This window comes from Equus przewalskii, chromosome 29 (genome assembly GCF_037783145.1).
Source record: "Equus przewalskii isolate Varuska chromosome 29, EquPr2, whole genome shotgun sequence".
NCBI lineage: Eukaryota > Metazoa > Chordata > Mammalia > Perissodactyla > Equidae > Equus > Equus przewalskii.
In genome coordinates, this window is record NC_091859.1 from 31,901,899 (window position 1) to 31,908,012 (window position 6,114).

A 6,114-nucleotide genomic window follows, 5' to 3' on the forward strand; every position below is an offset into this window, starting at 1 on the left:
CATTTCTTTGTGACTTGATTACTTCAATTGTGTAGAATGGACTGATGTATTTCAAAACTGGAGTCATTATCTGCAATAATCTGTCATTTCAGAGCTAAGGGATTATCATTTCTAACGTTCAGGACAAGATATTAGAATTTCTTAAGACCAAACTGTGAAGAAATTCTTCAATCATAATGGCTAATAATTTTCTTCCATTGTCTGAGGGAGAAACTGATGATATATTATTGATGATGTTTGAAAAAAATCACATCCAAATGCTTCCACAAACCTTGTAGAAATATTTTCAAGAGACACATTCAACCAAAGAATGAATTGGCATTCATCTTTTAAGTTGAAAGACTAGTTCGAAGTTAAAACTTTGCATATGATGTGTTTATGTCTAATGGAACATGGAAAGCAATCCTCAGTGATAAATCTATTCTTTCTGAGTAAACGTTTTATTTGAAGATCCATAATTATCTAAATATCCTTACAATAATGAATTAAAATCTTCCAATTTAGAAGGAATAAAGAGCAAAAAAATATATTGATTCTGGAACTCAGATCTGTCTCAAGCTATTCATTATCGAGATGGATATAGATAACGTAAAATTGGTGCCTTGTGTGCCACAAATCCCCATGAAGTGGTCTGCAAATGCTGAGAAATTAAGACACACTGTGCTAGAAATTCTGACTTTCTGTTTCTTCAGAAAGCCCCACCCTTGGAACAAGGAATTACCCTGAATCACAGACTGTTGACTAAGTTAACATCAGTGCTCATTTTTGCCATTTCTTTTTTTTTCAAGATTAGAAACTCATCTTTGATTTTTGACCCATGACTCCATCTGATTGCTTACTGTTGCTCACTACCTGGGTCCTTGACCATATTGAATATCCTAGAGCCAACCGCTCCATCTTTGGCAGTATGATAGACTACTTGTTCCCTTGAGTATAAACTGCCTATGTGCTCCTTCCGGAGCTCATTGTTAAGAAAGGTCTACTTCTTCCTTACTCCTGATGGGTCCTTCCATGTGGAGGTAGCTCAGCTAGTGAAACCCACACTTGGCCTTAACTATCTTCCTTGATCAGATTTGTGGTTTTTGAAGAAGAAACTGGGCATGAGTAACCCAGTGCCTTTCTCTCTTGTTTCCTCTTGGACCACGCCAAACATGGAGCAGAGGCGGCTCTCACATGGGCAATCTGGCCCACGTCCAACACTGCCTGTGACAAGGTGGCTGAATCTGTCTAATTCTAGGTGTCAGTATCAGGGATTCAGGCGGCCTGCAAATGTGTCACACTTACCAATATCAACTTTTCTTGGTAATAAATGTGGCATTTTGGTTCTCCCTTCACCTAGTATTTACACATCTCTCAACTAACTCAAAGTGCTGGAAAAGGGGGTGCTATTACTTACCTCTGCTCAAATTCCAACACCAGTCTCTATTGCCACATTACTTTCCTCCAGTGCTGTCCCACCTCGGTGACAGGAGCCTACGGTCCTTCAGCTCACTCCTTCCCCCCACCAGCTGGGAAACAATATGCTTGGTTACCTCAAAGAAGCTCAAACTATGATAAGACTGACAATTAGTCAACCACCTCTGTCTCTGGTGATTTACCCAGTTATGAAAACATTTAACAACTACCAGCCAGGCCACATTACTCGATCTTGTCCATAAGCTACTGGAATCCATTTCAAAGGGTTTGCTGAAATTTAAATTTGACCAGTTCTACCAGACTGGTCAAAGTATCGAAAAAGAAAGTGAGGCTAGTTTATTCTGAATATTTGTTAATGCTCCTAGATTGACGGTAAAGCCGAATCTTACATATTTTTATAATCTCTGTGTCTGCCATGTATTGCATACTCAATAAATATTTTGACAAATGAATAAATTAATTAATAAAATAAGCCTTTGATAACTCCTAATTATCTTTTCATTTTATAAATGTTTACAAGCTCTCTTTTAAATGATAATTCCTTTCAGTTTTTTCTTGCTCTAATTTAAATCTCATTAGGATATATTTCTAGAATCCCTCCTTTTTACCTCATTGGTAAAACAGAACAATGTTTACCCTCCCCTAGTCTTCCAGCCTAACTTTCCTTCTCTGTCATTTCTTTTTCTTTTTCTTTTTTTCTTTGTGAGGAAGATTGGCCCTGAGCTAACATCTGTTGCTAATCTTCCTCTTTTTTTGCTAGAGGAAGATTGTCACTGAGCTAACATCTGTGCCCATCTTCCTCTATTTTTCGTGGTACGCCACCACAGCATGGCTTGATGAGTGGTGCTAGTCCGTGAACGGGATCCGAACGTGTGAACCCTGGGCTACGGAAGCAGTGCATGCAAACTTAATCACTACACCACTGGGCCAGCCCCGCTTCTCCATCATTTCTTAAAGAGCAGAAACATCAGCTCTATCAACATTTTATTAATACATTCTGTGCCCTGAGATGTAATTATTCTGGTTCTGAGAATTTAAATGCATTTAAAGCATATTAAATTCTCTCTTATTATCTTTTATCTTCGGGGAAGTATCCTCTTAAAGATAGCTTTCCCACCATTTATTGTTAGGAATTATTCCCCTTGGCAGTAAAGCAAAGGAGGAATTGAGTCATTTACTATTCTCTCTTTCATGCGTTAACATTTTACTATCTGCCCAAAGAAGTGAGTCTTTATCTATGTTTGTTTCCTTAGGAGCATTATTTACGACTTTGCCAGCCTCTCCTCTTCCTGGCCATATTCTTTTGGGTTTAATAATTTGTTGTTGTTTGGCTGCGATTCCCTTCTCCTGTATTTTGTACATGTGCTTCTATTTTAAAATAAAGCCTAGGAGACACATTTTGAGGTCATGGCCTTTCTCTGAGAGCCCACGGCTAGATTTGGGGTTTGTGTGAGGTCATTATCGTCCTTGACCACAGTCAACTGGACAAGGGACGAACAGCTGGAATGTCAGACTCTCGCCGCAGTTTGGAGCTGAGACTGAATTGCTGTTTTAGTCCCAGTTGGCCACTTGAATGGAGAGATTAGGACCTCAGAAGTAGTGAAATGAAGTATAGTGGGACTGCACACAATGAAATGGTGAGAGAGGAGAATGGAAAGACGTATAGAGATGTGAAGCCCAAGAGATGAGCCCCTGATGGTTTACCAGGTCCTCATAAGTTATGGAAGGATAAGTCTTTGAAATTTCAATTGCATTCTCTGCTCCTCACTACTTCCACTATGAGGAGGTGGCTGGAGCATTGATATTCCCTTGACTCTCAAACGTTACAGGTTAGAAAGCAAAAGCCGCAACAACACAGAGAAGCACTGTGGGGCTGTGGGTAGTGGCAGTTCTCGAGTCAGGTCATCTGCTTTTGGAGAATCTCGTGTCACTTCCGGTCTGTGAGACCCTGGGCAAGTGGCTTCATCACCCTATTGTCTCGTCTGTTAAATGGGGATGATACTGCCTATCTCATAGTATTGTGATAATTAAATTAACTAAAAATGTAAAGTCCTTGGAACAATTACCATCCAGTCATAAAGGAACTAATACGTGCAAGTTATTTTTATTATCTTAGTTTTTTTTCCAAAGCCCAAAACTAATTGAAGAGCAGCACTGCATGTTCCAGAGGGTGAAAGGAGAGAGGAACGCCGCCAAGGACTTGGAGTGTGTCTGGAGGAAGCAGAGCAGGTAGAGAGTAGAGATTAGAATGGCCTGGAAGGGCAGCAGCTTATGCAACGTTCAGAAGCAGTATCTGAGGACAGAGCTGATCCTCGGAGGGGAGGGAGGGCTGTCACAAGAGTCTGAGACAGAGGAACACTGCTCCCAAGCTTCATCAGACGTCCCCATGCCAGAGGATGGCAGGGAGGACAGACTGGGGTTTCCCAATTTCTATTCTTTTCTTCTTTTTAGTAAAATATGCCAAATTTTAGCTGGCCACCCATGTAAAAAGTGGCTGGATTTTTTTGTTTTATATGAGAAGGGAAATAGACTTCTATCTTCGTTAAGCCCGTGCTATTTTGCTTTTAATTTTTGTATGCAGCCAAAGTGAATCCTATCTGATTCTGCAAGAAAATAACAGAGCTTACAGATCCAAAGTACAAACTAGGACAATGGGAAAAATGGAACAATGGGTGGAAACTCTGAGGACTGTTGACAAAAGACTGGAGAGGCCTCTTCTGTTCTCGGGGGCTCGCCTGGACAAAGGTGGGCAAGGATGCCCCCAAGTAACCCAGATTTTATATCCCTCCATATTGGCAAAATGGGAGAATCAAAACTAGACATAAGTCGATGTAATACGTCTCACAAATCTGAGTTTATTGTTTGATAGTCACAATCACAAAAGAGGCTTGCTGCCCTTGGGTTTTGTGATTCATTCCAAAATCCTTTTAATGTATTCCTCTTTATTTGAGTTTTTCAAGTTAATTCAAAGTGATTTGTTCCTTGCACCCAAAAGGACCCTACCTAGGACAAAGACCCTACGTGTGCAGCCACATTAATTTCTTAAGGTGTCTCTTTCTTTCATCTCTGGCTTGGAATATTTTAAATTATATTGTCAGATTTCATTTTTAGGGTCCTTCTGTCTTATGTGTTTTGCTTTTTTGAAGAGTCAGTTCCTGGGATCCTGTCCATTTTTTTCTCACGTTCGACATCTGCATTATCAAAGTTTAGAGCCTGGGGAGGTGGGGGCGGGGGTGGGGCTTCCCCGCTTCACTCTCTGCTGGTCCAGGCTGACCTGTTTCTTTCATTTCATCGTTATTTCCAGATAAGCAGTCAGTTGTTCCTTATTGATCTGAATCCAGTCCGGAATGGCAGTTCTTGCTGCTTCCTCTACCAGCTGAGCGGAGACCATCAGCGAGGCAAGCCAAGAACTTAGCATCTGCAATTCTTCCAGCAGAGTTAGTCCACCTAAAGCTGCAGAGCTCCTTGAGTCTTTCAAATGTGGTTTTTACACCTCTGGGGGACAATAGAAGAGATTCTTCGGCATGGTGTGGATAACGCCTATAGAGACTGCCTTTGTTATTTAAATCATTCACAGAGCCCATTGTTCTTTGAAACTGGTCGACTGTGCAATTGAACTGAAGCCATACACTGAAGTGGCGAGAAGGAACAGAGAGAAATGGGCACAAGGAGTGTGAAACTCACAACGCCCACTTTGCCATGGATTCGCTCTGTGATTCTGTACAAGCTGCTCTAACTTGCTGGATTTTACTCTTGCCATCTATAACATGGGGATAATTATGTCTCTTCTGGATAGCTCACAAAAGTGTCTGGTACAGTGCTTGAAAACATAATGAAGTTCTGTTCGAACGGACGATATTGTCATGATCTTAATGTGCCCCAAATCCCAGCCTCCCATTCCCATATTAATTATTGTTCCAGCCATGCAAAAGGAAGAGGAGGAAAGGAAATGAGCATCTCTTGAGCGCCAAGTATGCACCAAGTACCATGCTAAGGATATTACATGTGCATTTTCATTTAACCTTCCCAGAAGCCCAGTGTGGCATATATTGACGTATATTTCTGTGTTCATTTTGCTCATAAGATCCCAGGCATTTAAGTGATTACTTGCTTGAAGTCTCATAAATGGCAAGTTTCAGAGACTACATTCAAGTTTTAGGTTTACTCCAAAGTTGGTGCATGTTTGTATAAACCATACACACAGAGGTCAAAGGAAAGGAAGGTAAAGGAATAGGTGGTTGGAATTCCAAGGCCATCTATTTTTTTAAAAGCATACACTTGTGTTTTTTTGTTTTCTTCAGTAATTGCAGTATCTTTATGGCATAACATGGATTTATGGAAATGGAACTCCAGAGAATTTACACCTCTAGGAAATATAAGCTGTCTACAAGAGCTAATCTTTTCACCGTCATCCAGGAAACCAGTTAAGTCCTAAGTTTATGTCACTCCTTTGCTCAAAGCCCTCCAGTGGTTTCTCATCTCACTCTCTATAAAAGCCATAGTCTTACAATGGCCTACCAGGCCCTATGTGGTCTGCCCCTCCCACCCTTTCTTCTTGGTCCTCATTGCTTATCATCATTCCCCAGCCCACTCTGCTCCAACCATCCTTGCCTTCTTGCTAACCCTTCAACCTGCTGAGGATTCTCCTGCCTCAGGGTCTTTTCATCAGCTGTTTCTTTCTACCTGGACTGCTCTTTC

General features: G+C 41.0%; 1 long non-coding RNA gene across 1 annotated transcript; it reads left to right on the plus strand.

Annotated features, from left to right (window-relative positions):
- Positions 1-3,532: 3,532 nt before the first annotated feature.
- LOC139080356 (uncharacterized) lies at positions 3,533-5,269 on the plus strand. Its single transcript, XR_011534810.1, has 3 exons — positions 3,533-3,645; positions 3,998-4,161; positions 4,721-5,269. It is a non-coding gene; the product is annotated as an uncharacterized lncRNA (long non-coding RNA).
- Positions 5,270-6,114: the final 845 nt, after the last annotated feature.